Below are 18,228 nucleotides of genomic sequence, written 5' to 3'. Positions count from 1 at the left end.
GCATCGGATGCATTCAGTGGAATGTTTCTCTCTCTGATATTTCTAGAAAAAAATAACGTGTTGGGATTTAAACACAATAAAGATACATTTAATACAAGTATACCCCTTTCCTCGGGGATTATATCTGATGTTTACACAGGGTTGGACTTGATGCCCTTACAGCTTTACTATAAACTATTTTTAATATAGCATCCAAAATGCAGCAGAAGCTCTAAAGACTTATGATCTTTTGCACCCTTCCAATCCAAGGGCACTTTTCACATTTTACATAAATTAAATTAACATAATTCCTTCCATGTAAAAACTATTAGTGAATCCACCTTTGAATCTCAGTAGAGATTTACTGCACAAATCATGGGCATAGATATTACTATCCAATTATGTAACCAGTGCTTCATGTGGGTGGGGCAGACCTGACTTTTTTTTTTTTTAATCAAGCCAATCACTCAAGGGTGCACTTTAAGCACTGTCTTACCAAAGCTGATGCTCCGAGATTATCAGAGACCCTCTACTTTTTTCAGACCACTTTAAACACTCTTTAGAACACAGTGTAGTTAATTATTTGGACACTGGAATGTGAACCAAGTTTGAAAGTGATGTTTGAACTCAGTTCAGGGAAGATACCAAGTAGTGAATCAAGCCCAGCTCAGCTGCTTACAGGAAGAGAGATCAAAACAACACTGTCAACCTCAGGGATAAGTCTTTGTCCTAAATGACCCTGCTTAAAGGGCCAAATCTCAGAGGTCTTGTCTTTTTCCGTTTTTTACCATCAGAATGCAAGCTGAAACTTCCCCAAACTGAAAGGAGGAGAGCCAATCCTGATAAAGCTGGATGAGGGGAAAATGTTAGCTAACACCCACTGCTATCACTGGTTATAGCTGCATCCAACGATTCTACATGGTTGAGACTGATCAAGGTACATATGGTTTCAGACTCATATATCTATGTATGTACTTCAACAAATTAAGCTCCATATAATCTGTATCCTGTTAACTCTCACACAGCACACCTGTGAGGTAGATGGCTCCCTAGGTTCTTATACCTCAGACCTTTCCAAATGGAACAACAGAGGCAAGAAGAGGTGGGGACAAAACAGAAGATGAATAGCAGAGGTGCAATTAGAACTCAGGATTCCGGGTCAATATAGCTTTGAGGGATGTCCACAGCTGCTCCATTGGGGCACAACTCAATGGAAGCCCTAGAGAAGAACCAAATTTAAAAAAACAGAGCCAAAGGAGAAATGCCAGGGTTTCTGAGCCCTGCCACCACGACACAGAGATTAAGATGGTTTAGGGACAAAGCTGGAGGTTAACTAGGGAAGCTAGTAAAATGGGGTTATTCGGCAGAGGAAGGAGATCCTTGTCTGAACAGACTGGAACCTGATGAAAGTATGGCTAGAGGAGATGGGAGGAGGTTTGTGTCATTTGAGGTCTTTCAATAAATGTCAAGCCCTGCTATTAACAGGACAGAAATGACCAGCATTCCAACAGTACAGGCTTACATGTCACATGCTGATCAATGGTGCAGTCGGCCATCAGGAGCAGTTGGCTCACGCAGCAATGAATACAGGAGCAGCTGCTCAGCATTAGCAAAGCTGAATCTTGAATGATGCACTAAACAAATTTACAGATGGCACTGAGGTCAGCTACAAACTATTCAAGCAAGTGGGGTCTGAGTAATGAGGACACCTGATAGTCCTGAGAATAATTATGAATTAAATTACACCCAAATTATGACACAGATCAATTAGAGTCCATCTACACGACAAATACAGATGTGCCAGCGTATCCCGATTTTGGTTTTGGTGTTTATGGGCCTTACTCAATATGCACCAAGGTCGACAAGTCCTTCTATTGACTTCAGTCCACATACCAAATGAGGAAGACAGTTCCAGATACAAAGGGCATGGATTACTGTTTTCATTCATAGCTCATGGGAGAGTCCCAAAATTGCATGACCTGTGCTCTGTCCCACAGAGCTGCTGATTGGGACTGCTGAAGTCCAGATTTTAGCTGGCAGCCACTTTGTGGAGACATGTACAGGGCTGGGGCAGAGCCAGCTACTGCACACTAGTGGGAAGACTCCTCCCGTGTCTGTTGCAGCAGCCACCCCCGCAACGCTTGAGAGCAGGCCCAGAACTGCTGCCTTCTACCCTGGACTGTCATGGGGCAGCAGCATTTTCTGTGGTGATGAGGAAAGGAAGACAGATTGGGGTAAGTATAGTGTGGTGGGCTTCATTCTCCAGCTCTGTTATGCATGCATCAGCATGAACATCCACAGAGCAATTATATGCAAATATGCAAACAAACAAGTATGTATGTAAATACCTCAACAGCAAATATTCTATTCTACATAGGTTCTTATACCACCCCACCACTATAGAATCTGAGTGCATTCCAGTGGTGCATTAATCTGCGTGATTAACATGTATCACACATGGTTTGTTCTCTCTCTCCTCTTCTCAGGGAGAGAACTGTATGTAGAGTGGAGGGGTGTGCTTTGGTAAGCCTTTGGAAATGTTTTTATTTTACTATGTATATGCTATGCGTTTATATTGGAGAAGTGTTTCTTGTGAGGTGGTGAGGTTTCTAAAGGCCCTTAGTTCCTGTAGTGAGTACAAGTTCCTCCCCCCTGCGGTGACAATCCCAAGCAACAGGTTTGAGAACTGATAACGCAAGCCATGTAGTACTACTCCTCAAACAACGAGCTGATCAACAGTGAGTTAGGATGCCAGTAAATTCAATAGGACCAGCTGTTTCAGGATTCAAATGATGCTCCCAAATCAGGCCCAGAGGGCTCCTTACTGAAATTCTAAGGACAGAATGTGGCCCTAAGCATTTATGTGAAATGTGAAAATAGAGAAGCAATGTAAAGGCAAGGGTATGGAAGAAATATGCAAGACTCATGGTTAGAACCACATTGTGACACTGTTTGACACTGGTCTTTTCTGAGAATAACCTGTAGCAGCAGCACAGTTAGGCCCTTGGCTTGCAAAAGGTTTACAATCCTGACCAGCTGTGACATGCATTATTTTCTCATTTCCACCAGTATCAGAAACTCAACAGACATTCCTCCTATTGTTGAAGATGCATCAACCAGGCAAGCGACGGTAAACTTGTGAAAAGAAAATACTAGCAAGCTTTGAAGGCGGGGGATAGATTGTAGCGAAATAGCTACCTAGCGTCAAAAAAAGAAATAGCAGTAAAATAGCATGTACTGAGGGGCGAGCAACAGTACATTAGCGACACTCTGAAGGGCAGGGGCATAAATTCACAGGCTGAAAAGGTGGACATGATGGAAATAAGATAGTTTCATAGGAAAGAGGAAAGAAGATGCCTCAGAGGGAGATAATTGGCTCATTGACTTGTACGTAGTGGTGGGACTTGCTAAAGCACCACATGAATCCAGTCAATAGGAAAAGGTTCTCAAGGCGGCTCATCCTCTCAGTTTGACGAGACATAGTATCAAGAGTGCAAAGACTAAAAGCAATATAAAGCTTTTGCACGTCCGCTAGAGCTGGGAAAATATTTTCAGTGTAAATTTTTTTTCACTGAAAAATGCAGATTCGAGTCGACTGAAGTGTCTCACCAAACCATGTCAAATTTGCCACGTTGTTTCCGTCAAAAAAAATTCCAAAGAAGTCAAAATGTTTCAACCTTTTCTAAATGCAACATGTTGACTTTTTGATTCAAAACGACTTTGTTTCAAATTTTACTTCTAAAAAAATTAATAAAATTGAAGTAAAAATAATCTCAAACACTAAACTAAATATCTCATTTCAGGTTAAACAGAATGTTATGTTTGACCTGGAATTAATTTTTTATAAACTTTTAGTTCACAAAAAATACTAAAAAAATTTAAACTTCCTGTTAACCCTAAACTCTTTGTTGTTATTTTTCTAGTTTTCATCTCAGCTACCAAACCAAAAAATCAGTTATTCACATAGCTCCATTCAAAACACTCACTTTACTAGGAATAAAATGTTACCTTTTAGTGACATTCTGCAAGGAAAACACAGGCTACAATTGCTGATTGCATTTTAAGATGCAAGAATCGTGCTGCTTAATTGTTCCCCTTTTGAAACAAGTTATATTCATTCTTGCTAAAATCTTCATTTGAACTGGAGCATGCTAGTTCAAAGAAAGTTATTTTGGTTTAAGGACGCCTTCAGGGAGCATCCAGGAACAGGAGAATGTTTCTGCAGCTGTCATAAACATAGAGCTAAGGGTAGCATAAAATCCCTCCTTTACCTGTAAAGGGTTGATCAGTTCCACTAACCTAGCTGGCACTTGACCAGAAGGACCAATGGGGAAAGAAGATACGTTCAAATCTGGGGGGGGGGGGGAGAGGGAGGTTTTTGTTTGTGCTCTTTGTTGTTCTCTCCAAGACAAAGAGAGAGACCAAGCAAGTAATCCAGCTCCTACTGAACGATACATCTAAAATTACAGAAATAGTAAGTAATAGCAAGGAAATGCGTTAGAGTATCTTTTGGTTTAGCTTGTGAATTTTTCCTATGCTAAGAGGAAGGTTTATTCCTGGATTTTGTAACTTTAAAAGTTTTGCCTAGAGGGGAATCCTCTGTGTTTTAAATCTTATTACCCTGTAAAATTACCTTCCATCCTGATTTTACAGAGGTGCATCTTTTACTTTCTTTCTTTATAATAAAGTTCTGTTTTTAAGAATCTGATCGGGGTTTTTAGTGTCCTAAAAACTCAAGGGTCTGGTCTGTGCTCACCTTGTTTACTCTCAAGCCTCCCCAGGGAAAGGGGTGAAGGGGCTTGGGGGGATATTTTGGGGAAACAGGAACTCCAAGTGGTCCTTTTCTTAAATCTTTGCTAGCTCACTTGGTGGTGGCAGCAATAACGTCCAAGGACAAGGAAGAATTTGTGCCTTGGGGAAGTTTTTAACCTAGACTGGTACAAATAAGCATAGGGGGTCTTTCATGTGGGTCCCAACATCTGTACCCTAGAATTCAGAGTGGGGAGGGAACCCTGACAGCAGCATTTGTGGAACATTTGCCAATGGGTTTTGAGTGACAGGTCATGGCAAAAAATGGACTGATTGAAAGTTTTCACTTCTGTCTAATATCTCCGTGTCTTCCTCTAGCTCTACAATGCCTTGTCACTACTCCATACAGATAAAACTGATGGACTTTACATGTGTGAAGAAAACAGATTGAAATTAACAGAGTTAATGTTTTTGTTGGGGGTGGTGTTGTGGATGCAACCCTGTAAAATGCATAACCATGCATAAGCATGACCGACCTTGAGCCTTGCAGTGAAGGCTTCTAACACCTGAGGTTTGGAATAACTGTAGGAAGAGAAGGGACTACTCTTGGTACAACTATGCATACCACCACTTTGAATGGGATAGAACACTGCCAGTATGTTACATCTGCTCTCATTGGACTCTTGGGCCCAGTCCTGCTCTCATCAATGACAATCAGATATTTTTGCCATTGATTGCAGTGGAATGGGCTGAATTTCTATGGATCACATTCTCCACTTGCACCATTTCTGTATACTTGATAGGAAAAATGTGTTCATGATGTGACCATTGTAAGTCCTTAACTATCCATTTCCTAGCTTTCCTCTGTTTTGAAATCAATGGGATCCAGTGACACTTGTCACTTAGCCTAACTAGCTTTTGAAAGAAGATTTGTTTTTGCAATTCAGACTCACATCCATCCCGGGAGGTAAATATTACTGTATCCATTTTATTCTGAGTCCCAGAGCAAGTCTGACACAGACCCCTACCCTAAGCACTAGACTGCACTCCCACCTACACGTTGTCTTACTACTGCAGTGACAGGTATAGGTCAGTTCTTCGTGCCAAGTCAGAACAATGTGAAAACGTTCTCATTATAATGTGGCAACTGACCCTTCTGATGGCCATTGTTCCCAATGGATATGATGGTAACCACCGCTCCTGAATTAGCCCATTACAGTGCACAAATCCTTATTATTCCTTGCGCGAATGGAAGACGGTGTGTGGCACTGTTGCATACTTACCACCTGCACTGAACGAGGTAATAAACCCGGCACTGCTTCACGTGCAGACACCACTCTCGAATAATAAGGTTGTTTTTATAGTTCATCATGAGATAAGATTGAAATGCAATACTTAATAGCACCACAGCCAGCTATCATGGGGTTGCCAACCCTCCAGGATTGGCCTGGAGCCTCCAGGAATTAAAGATTAATCTTTAATTAAAGACTATGTCATGTGATGAAATCTCCAGGAACACAGTCAACCGAAATTGGTAACCCTAAACTATCCTCTTTGCTCATTGAGCCTCTACACTTGTCATTGGATTAAGCAAATAAAGATCGGCATATGGGTATTGTTTACCAATGGCCCAATCCTGTGTGGTGCTATGCATTCTCACCGCTACTGTTATCAGTGTGAGAGAAAACTCAGCACCAAAACCAGAACAACACAGAGAAAGCCCCCAACTAGCGGTGCAAGTAAGCCAGTATGGTCAGGTATGCCATATCATTAAGCCATTTATGCCAGTATGCCGTACCGGAAAGGCACATTTTCAGAACCCCAGGGCTTTCCCAGGAACCACAGTGGCAAAAGGAGCCCTGGGCCGGCAGCTCCTCCGGCACAGCTGTACCACCCCCAGCCCCGCCCCCAGCCCTTCCATGCAGCTGCATCTCTTGTCTGGGGTCTGTACAGCCCCACCGGAGGACAGGGCTGGGGGCAGGGCTGGAGGCAGGACAGCCGTGCTGGAGGAGCTGCCGGTGCGGGGCGCTGGCTCCCGGGAGCGGCAGCCCCACATTCTGCTCCTTTCACCGTGGCTGTTCCCAGGAGAGCCCGGCAGTTCAGCAGATACTGACTTCTATCTGTGGATAACCACATCCACAGGTAAATCGGTATCCGCGCAGGGCTCTAGTCACAGAACAGTTTTTGTGAGGGGGGTTGGGATTGGTACAGTACCGGAAAGAGTTAAAATCTACTTGCACCACTGCCCTCAACTGTCTGCTTATGGGTTATCTAGTACAGTGGTTCCCAAACTTGCTCCGCCGCTTGTGCAGGGAAAGCCCCTGCCAGGCGGGGCTGGTTTGTTTAGCTGCCGCGTCCGCAGGTTCTGCCGATCGCGGCTCCCAGTGGCCGCGGTTCGCTGCTCCAGGCCAATGGGAGCTTTCTCTCTCCCTCCCTCTTTGAGAAGGACAGCGCTATTATTATTATTATTAGACAGAAAAAAAGAATAGAATGAAAAGTAGATGTGTCTGAAGACTGTCTGGCAACCTGAAGTTCCTGACATGACAGACAGCATTAGTTGAGAACTGTGGTATGGAACTACAGTTTGATCTAATTTGCATTTTATAAATGGGATTTTTACAAAGATTGTAAGCATTTACAATCCTTCTTTGTTTCCCCAAAGATAATGAGCCAGGACAGATTTCTCAAAAGGTGCCTAAATTAGGCTTTTAAACCCATATTTAGACACCTAAACAAGTAGCCCCTATGCACCCACAGGTATCATCGAAGTCAAAATGAGTTGTGGATGCTCAACAGCATTTAAGAATCAGACTACTTATTTAGGTGCCTAAATATCATAGAATCATACAATATCAGGGTTGGAAGGGACCTCAGGAGGTCATCTAGTCCAACCCCCTGCTCAAAGCAGGACCAATCCCCAACTAAATATGGATTATGGGGCCTAAATTCATCTAGATATTCCAATGTGAAAGCACTGGCCCCAGCACCCTTTAGTTTGTGCTTGTGAACGCTGCTGGATTGAGAGCACTCTGTGAAGAATGAAGTCTTGTATATCCACGGAACAGGCACAGCATGGGCCACGGCAGCTTCCCCACATCACACCTTTAACACCTGTCAGCTCTGGCCCAGACTTACCAGGCCCTGAATGTCAGGGGGAAGTTCAATCTCCAGGCTCTATTTAAGTCTTGGTCTCTCAGCTGGGACTGTCAAAGGGTGCCAAAAGTAATGGTGCTTTGTGGTGACTTGGACACCTGTTGAGTAGCAAATGGACTACAGGGCCCAAGACCACCAACTCCTTCAAACAAGTTTCTGAAAAGCCGCCATAGTAATGACTTTGGGGATCAGATTAGCCTCTTAGATTCCAGGCAAGCACCTGCCTCTTTTTACGCACAATAAAGAAAGTTCCCTTCACAAGCAATTCAGTCACCAAGTTCAAATGTGGTTCCTGGGAACCATGGAGCACGGCTGCCCTCTCTGCACACATCACACTGCCTCAGTCACCACAGGAAGATAACTGAAGGTGAAAGAGCCCTTTAAACAGACTTGTGCAAGGGCCACAGAGATACAACTGTGGTCTCAATTCACCATCCCTCCCCACATTGAAATGAAATGTGGCTCTTTTACAGTCATCCTTCAGAACAAATTGGGCAACAGTCTCACACACAATTATTCATGGTCTGAGAGGTCAGACACCGGGGTTTCTGGGTGAGGAATGAATTCCAGAGAAAAGCTTCATCCACTGGAGAGAATAAAATGGGATTCTTTGGGAAGGGCTTCCCATAGGCATGCTGAGCTGGGTTGAAGAGAAGCATAGCTGTAAGGTATCCTATGTTTATTCGGAGTCCTGCTAATGGCAGAGATCTCTACAGCTCTGGGTGTCAGTAGATTTGGACCCTGGCAAAGTTAAAAGCAAGTCAACCCCCACCAACAAACCCAAATTAATTAAGTGTGCCAAATGCACGCCAATGGAATTCTAAGTGCTTTGTAAGCACAGGGAGGGGGAGCAAAAAAGTGGCTTCAAGACATTTCTGAGCCCCTTATGCTGGGGCCTTCCTGGCATTGGTCCAGCACTCTTTCAGGATGCTCTGATTTACACAAGCGGAGCCACTCTGGCTACTAGGCAGTGCCAGGGAATAACAGATACCTGGCCACATCTTTTGCCCCTCCCAACATGTCTCTGCTGCACTAGCAGCCAGGAGATGGTAGATGTACAGCGAATATTCAAGAATGCTCACTTTGAAATCTTCAAAGCATTGTGCACTTAATTAAGTGGTGAAATATTCCTTCCAGTTGCACTAAATTTGATTCCAAGCAGCTGCCTGAACTTAATGGGACTAATAAGAGCTCAGTGATCCACAGAATCAGAGCAGGAAAGTAACATTCCCCTTGACAGATTCCTGCTGAAGTCAGTGGGAGATGTATATAGGCATCCAAGAGCTAAATTTGACCGTAAGATCTTCAACAGTTTTGTGACTATACTGTTTAGTTTAATTTATATGTTTATGTAGAGTTGTGTACTTATTTGCATTGTAATGCATGCTGAAGCTATAGTCTCTGAAAATTTAGCCATTCATGTATCAAATCACTAAACTATTACATTACTTAGGTCTCTAGTGGTTGGTTCATAGAGGATAACAGTCTACTACCACTGCCAGCTAGCAACCGTTTGAGCTAGAAGTAACTCACAAAGCCTGGCCTCTTGATGCTGCAGGTCCTGGGTTCTTTGACAACCAGTGGGGAGGAGGGGAAGGGGTGATGTTACAAAGTTAGGGTCATTGGGTAAGTGATCCTTTGATACAATCTAAACTGCACCTGGTGCCCTCACTGGAAAGTCTCCAGAATTAACTACCAAATGGAGTGGACTGTCGCAGAATAATTACAATCTGCAAGCAGTGCCTTTAGCTATTAACAAGTGCCATCCTATAAGGTGTATGTTTATTGAATGAGGGTGGGGAGCACAAAGAATTTGAATCAGATGTAAAGCAGTGGGAAATCTCAAAATACTATCATCCCAACTTCAGTAAAAATGGATTTCCCTCTCCCACAAGCTGTAGTCACAGCATCCCGTTTATGCACAGCAGATGGTTAGGAGCTGGCTAAATTACACTTGGTTATGCTGATGAGTTAGAATCCAACACAATGCAGATTAGTTTATAGTGGGCTGCTGGGCAAGCCCCAAAAGTTGACACTCCCCTGTGGGGTGCAGGATTTCTGTGACCCAAGCAGTATCTTGATGCAGAAGAGCCATTTGATACATGGCGGACTGCTGCCATGTGCTGGCATCAGTGAAAGACCACAGGTGAGAGCCTTGTTGCACTATAGCAGACACCATGCAGCTTCCCTCAGACTCCACTCCGCAAACTAACTCCACACCTAGAAGCTGCTCCTCTCCCGTGAGGCCAGAGACATTACTGCCCTCATTGACCCTAATTGTGCCGCTGCCAGGTGTACTCTCTCAGACAGGCTCTAGGAGTCTCTGCTACTAATGCCTATGGGTGCCAGGTAGAGGCTGGGATGAGGTGACAGTCTGAGCTCAGTTTACCTAGTGGACTAAAACTTTTCTAGTAAATACTGACTGCACTCCAGCCACATCCCGTCCTGCCGGACATAAAGATACTTCCTACCATCCCACTGACTACATCAGCGTTAACAGAATAATGATCATCTGGCAGAGCAGGTGGAGGATCAACAAAGGAGTGTACACACATGTGTGTTAAGCACAAGGTACCATGAGCTAAGCTATCAACACAACTATGTGAGAATTAAAATAATCAAATTCACATCCTGTGGTGCTACGGAGAAACTGTAAAATAGGGCTGTGCAAAACTGTTTCCTTAAATATTTCATATATTTTTGCAATTGCGTTTTGGACAATTCTAGGACTGCCTAGTTTTGTTTTGCATTAAGCTTCACTAGCTGGTTTTTTGCACTGAAATGTGTAAATATTCCTTTTTAATATTTTTCAGTGCCAAAGTTGATCTTCAACTACAGGAACTTTCAAATGCAAATATTATAAAAAAATATTTGCTATGTTTATTCAAACAGCTCCAGCCAAGAACAACTGCTCATTTTCACTCAAAAATGACTTTATATTTTAGCAAAAGCAGAGGTTTTGGGAAAAATTAGGCTATTTGGCAAAGTTACAATGATATGCAAAACTCTAAAGCTGTGCAAAATATTTGCAATGAGACTCAGAAGTGCTATTTTTAAAATACTGATATTGTTAAGTAAGGCCCCAGTGCTGGAATCGGATCTGGAGAGCCAAACTCTTGGGCCAGTGAGGAGCCCCAGGTACTTCAATGGTATTTGGCACAAGATGCAGGGCTCCGAGCTGGATGACCTGTTTGCAAGATCAAGGCTTAAGTAATGGGAGGAAAAAGATCAGAAGAAATTCAGCAGATCAATTCACAGTAAAGAATTCCAAGTTATACCAATAATCAGCACCTGAACTGTTCTGAGTTGTTGTTTTTTTTATCAGCCAGTCTTATTAGTCAAAAAGATAGTAAAATAAAAATTGGTACACATACATTTGGGGAATTTGAACGTTTAACACAACTTGTCTTCAATTTGAATTGTTTTGATGCGTTCGTTGCCCTGCAATAGCTGCCTCTGCTGGGTAATTTAAAACAAGAAAATGTTTTGACATCTTAATTCCGGCTTTAATACACAGCAGGTTTCCATTCTTAGCGTCTATCTTTATTTTTTTTTTTAAACTAACAATATTTTTGCATACAATATGATACTGAGTAAATTCTCTTTTTTCTTCAAGAAATACTCCAAAAATAGCCAAGACATGATTAAAGGAGTCATGCTGGAAGTAACAGTTCAGCCTAAAGATAGAGGCTAACATTATCATAAGTGCTTACATGATCTAGGAGACCTAAGTCCCATTTGCAAGAGTGACATAAGGCCTAGTCTAGGCTAGAAAAGGTGTGCACTACAGCTATCCTGGTATACTATACTGGCAAACCCCCAGTGTAGACGCAGCATAGATCAGCAAAAGTACTTGTGTGCCTAGCATGCTTTCGCCATATAGCTTACACCAGATTCAGAAAGAAATAAGCTCTACCAATAAAGGGACTTTGCCAGTACAATTGTATCTACACTAGAGTTTTTTCTGGTATAAAAATGTTGTAAAAATACCACCACCACCCCTACAAGACATCACTTATCCCATCAAAAGTTCTATGTGTGCGCACCTGGCCTTCATCACTTTAGCCCTTTTGAAATTGTTACCCTAGTGTAAGTGGGGGAATAGTCCCAATATTGCGGGGAACTTTCCTGGCTTCTGCACTACCCCGGTGAAGTGGGCTAGCGAAAGGATCTGCGTCCTCGCTCCCACTTCCTTTACCCAGTGGCTTCCCTGCCCTTGAGGACTCCCCTTCCACTCTCCTGTCTGGCAGAGTCCTCATAACCCCAACAAGGCTGGGCCCAGGATTCATAGGAGGCTTGACCCCCAACCCTGTTGTGGTCACCTAGGACAGGGGCTAGGGTGTCCCCACTCCGGGGTACTCTCTCTGCACTGAGCACTTCTCTGACCCACTGACCCTTACATACAATTTAAAGCAAATGAAGTTATTTAATCAACAATTAATTTTAAAAAGAATAAGAAATAATGGGAAAGGTTAAAGGAAACACATCACCCCGCTCTGTGGCAGGGAACATCACAAATGGTATCTCTGGAATGTCAGGGCAGTTCACAGTCTGTTCCTTGTAAGTCCCAGGCCTTCTTCTCAGGCCCTGGCTGTGCTACAGGGATGCTGTGGGTTGGACACTGGCTCTAGTGGTGGCCACACGCTCTCAGACTCTAAGTGGTAGGATCCTTCTTCCCAGTGTCATCCCCGCCCTGTGGGGGTTACGATCCAAGCCTGGCCTGCAGAGCCTCTTGGCTGAGGCGTCTCCCTGTGCTGCCCAGGGGTCCCCCTCGGTCTTCCCAGCTGCTCACCACACCCAGCTCTAGACTGCTCCAGCCCCAGCTCCACCACTCTGTCTCTGCTGCTCTGCCTCCAGCTCCCTGGGCTGCTTCTTTGGCCCCTCTGCCTCTGGTTGCTGCAGCTCTGCTCCCAGGACAGGTCTGCTCTGCAGGCTGCTTCTGTGACTCTGCTCCCAGCACAGGGTCTGCTCTCTCTGGGCTGTTTTTCTGATCCCTCTGGATCTGGCACAGCTCTACTCCCCAACTCAGCTTGGGCCCCTGCTTTCTCCTTACACACACAGAGGATGGGCCTGGCCTCCTGACTCCCTGATTAGCCTGCTGGCCCTGTCATTCAGGCTGACCTGGAGCATTGGCCTCTCCCCATTGTTCCTGGGGACTGTCAGTCTCAGGGTCCTGATTTCCCATAGACCCTTCCCCTTTTAGTACTGGGAGCTAGCAACTAAAACACCCCCACTGAATGTTAGTAAGGGGGCAACAGTCCCCTTATACTAGGCCTATTGCTGTCTGCTGAATTGGAGCCTTAATGAATAAAACACTCTTGTATTTTTTCAAAGCACTTAACGACATGCCTAAATACTTTGTGTAACTGAGGCCTTAACTGGCCAGGGTAAAATAAATGTGGGTCTATAGATTCTGGTGAACCAAAGCAAGCGAGGCATTTAAATGGCTGATGGCTTATCCATTTTCTTAAACCTTGTTGAACCTTTTTTTGAAAATAAATCTTGATATGACTAGTAGTTTTTTAACCGCCTTCCTTATGTGAAATGTTTGGTGTGTTTTCTTCAATATCCTGGTGGGATAATTTTCTGAAATGCTAAAGACAGAAAATCAGACCAATAACATGAATGTGACAGTTCTCAATATACCAGCAATCTGCTCCAACATGTCAGATCCATGAAAAAGACTCAGCAGCTAGCTATGCTAATTGCCAAAAGTTCAAGAAAATTGCATTAAAGAATGGTTCATGAGTAAGGCATCCCAATAAATTTAAATGAACTGTGCAGCCCCCCACACTAATATACCTGGTAGTCTTATGCCAGCTATTTTGTTCATTTATGCTCTTTAGTCTTCTCTTGCCCTCTTCCTCCTCTCCTCTCCCCGAATCACATTTGCTTTTTAATCCATTATAGGGCACCAGTGATAAGGCTACTAAGCACCATGCAAGATTTTGCCTTACAAATACATTTTCCATAGCTTTACTATTTTATTTAAATTACCATAACACCTAGAACCCCAAGAGAGCAAGGCCGCATTATGTGAGGCACCGTGCATCCAGGGAGACAATCCTTGCCGTAAGGAGTTACCATCTACATAGGTAAGAAAGGGTAGGAGAGAGAAAGTACTATGCACATTTTACTGACTGGGAACAGAGTTTCATTGACTTGCCTGAGAACACAAAGGAAATCCATGGTGGAACCAGAAACTGAACCCCTGTCTTCAGTTAGTGCCAGTTCATGAGACCATCCTTCCTCCTTCTGATATGGAAATATCCTACATAATTTAACAGGTCCAAAGCCAACAGAGTGTTACAAGAATTCTTCTAGACCTTGAGAATGAAATCCAGAATATCCTTCATAGAATGCCTAAGGGAACTGTGCAGAGTTTAACAGAACTATGTCTCTGCCATCAGACTCCAGAGAATTTCCCATACATTGTTTTGTTTTAAAGAGTCAGCTTTCCACATAAGTCCTTCAGTAAACTAGTGGTTTGAACTAGGGAGAAGACTCCTACCTGGATTGCTTTGGGTTTTCAGTTTAGTTGGAGCAGAGTCAAAGAGCCTAGTATTTTCAAAGCACTGCCCATGTGTATATGTACTGTGGGAACTGAGGGTGGGTGCAGGGAGTCCCTTTTCTCTTGAGTATCCCTGTGCAGAATGCTAAGTTTCCCTGCATGACTGGCAGTCTGATCAGGAGAGACCCAGGCTTGGAGCACCAATGGAGTGACAAATTGCGTGTGGAAGCTCGCACAGGCCTGCTTGTATTATACATGAGTCCAGCCATTGACCCCATATATGCAATATCGCTTTAATTCAGGCAGAAAGTGACAACTCATTCACATTCTTTCTTAAAACACTTTGAAAGGAGGGACATGTGGGCAAGGAGGGAGAAGCACTGTGAGACTGTAGAATGCTGCATTTCATAACCTCCCTGATTCTTTAACAGGAACCTTCACCTCCTATTGCCCATCAAGGAAGTCTGCTGCATACACTTATTAACACATTCCACTCCTGCTTACATTTGTTTTCTCTTCAAATGATGTATCCTGATCACACTGCCTATTTCCATCATGCTGGATGCTGTACTGTTTTGACAGATCTGCAGATATAAAATATTCAATACCAACGATCCTCTGAAAATTTAAAATACGCTTCTTGGAGCACAAGACATAGCAACTAAATGCCACAACAAAGTTCACAGCCCCATTGTTTACTGTACATCCATGCTAAGAGTCTCTGTCCTAAGGAGTTACAGGCTAATTAGAAAAGTTAAAGGGAGGGTGTCAGGAAGTACTATCTTCATCTTCCAGATAGGGATCTGAGGCAGAGATTAAATGAAACAAATGGAGTATTTTATCGTGTACCTGGAGGGATGGGTTTAGTCAGCTTACTAGGACCAAATGTCTCAAGTGCAGTTCTACCATGGAATGTGACTAAAAGGAGCATTACAGCATTTCACGGTTGTCCTGATGACTTCCAACTCCAGTTTGCACTGTTTGTAAGTAAATTTAAATCATTTCCTGCCTGACACTGTCAGCCTGGGAGCTGATAATTAAACCAGTTTCTCTTTTTTATAGCAAAGTCCTTCATCTTTAGGGTTCCCCTTTGTAACCCTTTTGTCCTTAGTCTATGTCCTCACAGAATATTGTGCAACCCCATTGACTGTTAATAGGTGCGTCTTGCACAGGTGTCAGTAAGGTTACTGTATGTATATGATTCCTATCTAGTTGCTGCACCGGGGTACCATGGCAATACTTTGAGGTACAGGCAGTCACAGAGCTATTGCACTGTTGTCATAGGATCCCTTGCCTCCTTTGCTATGCATCTTCTGTTTAATGTGACCTTCCTGTACTGTCTGACATCCAGCGGCACACAGCACTAAGATAGTAGACCTGGGAATCTAAGGCTGCAGGAGGAAGTTCCATTATACTGTATTTGAGAAGTAGTATGTGGTCATGCCATTACTCTACTGTAATGTATAGGCACAAGGGGACAGCTCCTTCATGCTATTGGGTGGTGTAGAGAAGCTGTAGTCTGGCTGCAAATGCCCAACAGAGAATTCCCTTGGTGTAGGGGAACTCCCTGTTGGTGCATTTGCACCGCAGTATGACACTTCTGCCCCCACCCCTGTGTAAGGGGTGCACTGGGAATAGTGGGTATGGTGGAGTTCTGCCACAGTAATTCTTCACAGGCAAGGCGGTATTATGGACCCTAAGCTAATGGCAGAAATTGGACTTGCACTGGCCCGGAAGATCAGGAAGCTGGACCATGCTCCAACGCCTGCTCCCTCCCCATCCCACATCGAGCAAGAATCTAGCCCTTAAGATTACAAGTGCAACCTCAGCTTTGGCATCTGCAGACTTCAGTGCTGACCTGTGCAGCCTTCATTTGTAGTCCTAAAGAACGGACTAAAGAGAAGCTGCTGTCTGAACAAGGTGCCATTTGTGAGAATATATCGCCTCCTGGGACCAGAAACTACTTCGGTCACAGGAAAGGATCTGGCTTTAAGTGTGACCCGACCCTCCCCTCCCCGACCTCTCTGGAATGAGAGGCAAGTGAAGTTCCAATGATCTGCCCCACCCACAGCCTTTTCAGCTTGACTGGCTGTGCGGCAAGGAAGTCCCTTGCTAAAGCGGGTGTGCTTAAATCAGCCCTCGCACATTCCAGACTTCAAAATTACCTTTTACATGCGAGAACTCTGCAATGAGTCAGGTAAGTAACCACCCAGGTATTATATACAGAAGATCTGGCAAGAAATACACATTCAGATGGGACCAAGATCCAGCATATAGGGAGTGATATACTTTTAACAGCAGCATGCCCCATACCATGGATGCCCAGTCAGACAGACAGCTCAGAGAGCCAATGCTAAACCAAAACATGCTAAAAGGTTCAGTAGTTTATCATCTTGTCAACCAAAGTAATGCTATTTAAGTCAAAGTCCAGCTCTCAGCAACTGCATTAAGGAATCAGGAACAAAATAACCATAATGTACCAACAGGCAATTTTGTTTGTCAAAGCACTGAGTTACATGCATGACCAGGGCAACAAATGACTTGCAGAAACTGCATCTCATTTGCTACCCTTTTCAAGGTCCTTTTGAGGCAAATGGCACACATGGCTATCAAATATCCAAAAAGACATACACTTTAGCTAAGGAGACAGCTGTCAGCTTCATTTTAACCAGAAAGAGAGAGAGCAGCATTAAACAAAACATGCAAATCCTGCATCTTCAGTTCTTTGAGGAAACTGCCAACGTTGCCTCAGATTAGGGTGGCATTCAATACAGTTCATTTCTCTTCAACGAGCCTTTTCACCAGCCTCAAAGCACAATTTGGAAAGAGCACTGAATATTTATACCTTCCTTCTAATTTCAGTAGACTTTTTGCTGCATGTCACAGAATAATTACATTTGGTTGCGTTATAGGCAAGATACTCAATTGTTTGGGTCAGCCTAAGGGTTCTTCTCATGGTAGTTCCCATATAATTGCCTTGGGGGAATTCTCCAGAGGGGGCTTCTGTGAGAGACAGCAGTGTACCTCTTCTATTAATGGGAAAGAGGTCAGATCAAGTAGTAGTAGGAGAAACTAATTAGCCTGCTAAACTCAGGGTTGTGAGTTCAATCCTTGAGGGGGCCATTTAGGGATCTATCTGGGGCAAAAATTGGGGATTGGTCCTGCTTTGAGCAGGGGGCTGGACTAGATGATCTCATGAGGTCCCTTCCAACCCTGATATTCTATGATTCTAATCAAACTCTTCCACATTGCTCTGTTCTAGGCCTTCAGAGAGAGATAAGCTGTGTATTATTTCTGCACAGCCTATTTGAGGGCACCTAGTCTTTAAGGAGAACTATTTCAGCTATTGAGTTTATAGGCCTCTAATTTCGCCAACATTCTTCATTCAGACTTCCTTGTTCTCAGATCTTTCTGCATCCTGTTTTGTTTACACCACTAGTCCAGTTGTCCCCCAGCCTGTTGGTGTCTGTTAGAGTTGAGGAGGAAGGTGCCAACTTCATCTATGCCTCTTACTGAGCAAGAAGCAGACAGGAGAGGAATTTGGCTCTTCCTTCTGTCATTGCTTAGAAAGAGGAAGTTTCATCAAGCATTTGAGCTAAAAAGGAGCAAATGGAGTGCTCGGCTGTAAGGCAGATTACTCTGGATAGGGATATGCCCCAGAGGAGCTTCTAAGGTTGAATCTTGTGCCCTAGACATCTCCAGTATAATATGGACTCAAAAATATGACACCTGTTAGTCCCTCCCTCTCGTTCTTGTCCATCCTCCGCTCCCTGCCATGCTAATACTGTACTTACAGATCTCTATAATTCCCCTTCTTCCCCACACTTCCACTATAA

At 43.8% G+C, this 18,228-nt stretch overlaps 1 protein-coding gene across 1 annotated transcript in view; it reads right to left on the bottom strand.

Moving 5' to 3' along the window:
* The window catches only part of ARHGEF4 (Rho guanine nucleotide exchange factor 4), a 328,085-nt gene that overhangs the window by 184,329 nt on the left and 125,528 nt on the right, over positions 1 to 18,228 (bottom strand).

This window comes from Caretta caretta, chromosome 9, assembly GCF_965140235.1.
Source record: "Caretta caretta isolate rCarCar2 chromosome 9, rCarCar1.hap1, whole genome shotgun sequence".
Classification (NCBI taxonomy): Eukaryota; Metazoa; Chordata; order Testudines; family Cheloniidae; genus Caretta; species Caretta caretta.
Note: the sequence above shows the minus strand (reverse complement) of the source record. Positions and strands in the feature narration are given on the sequence as shown.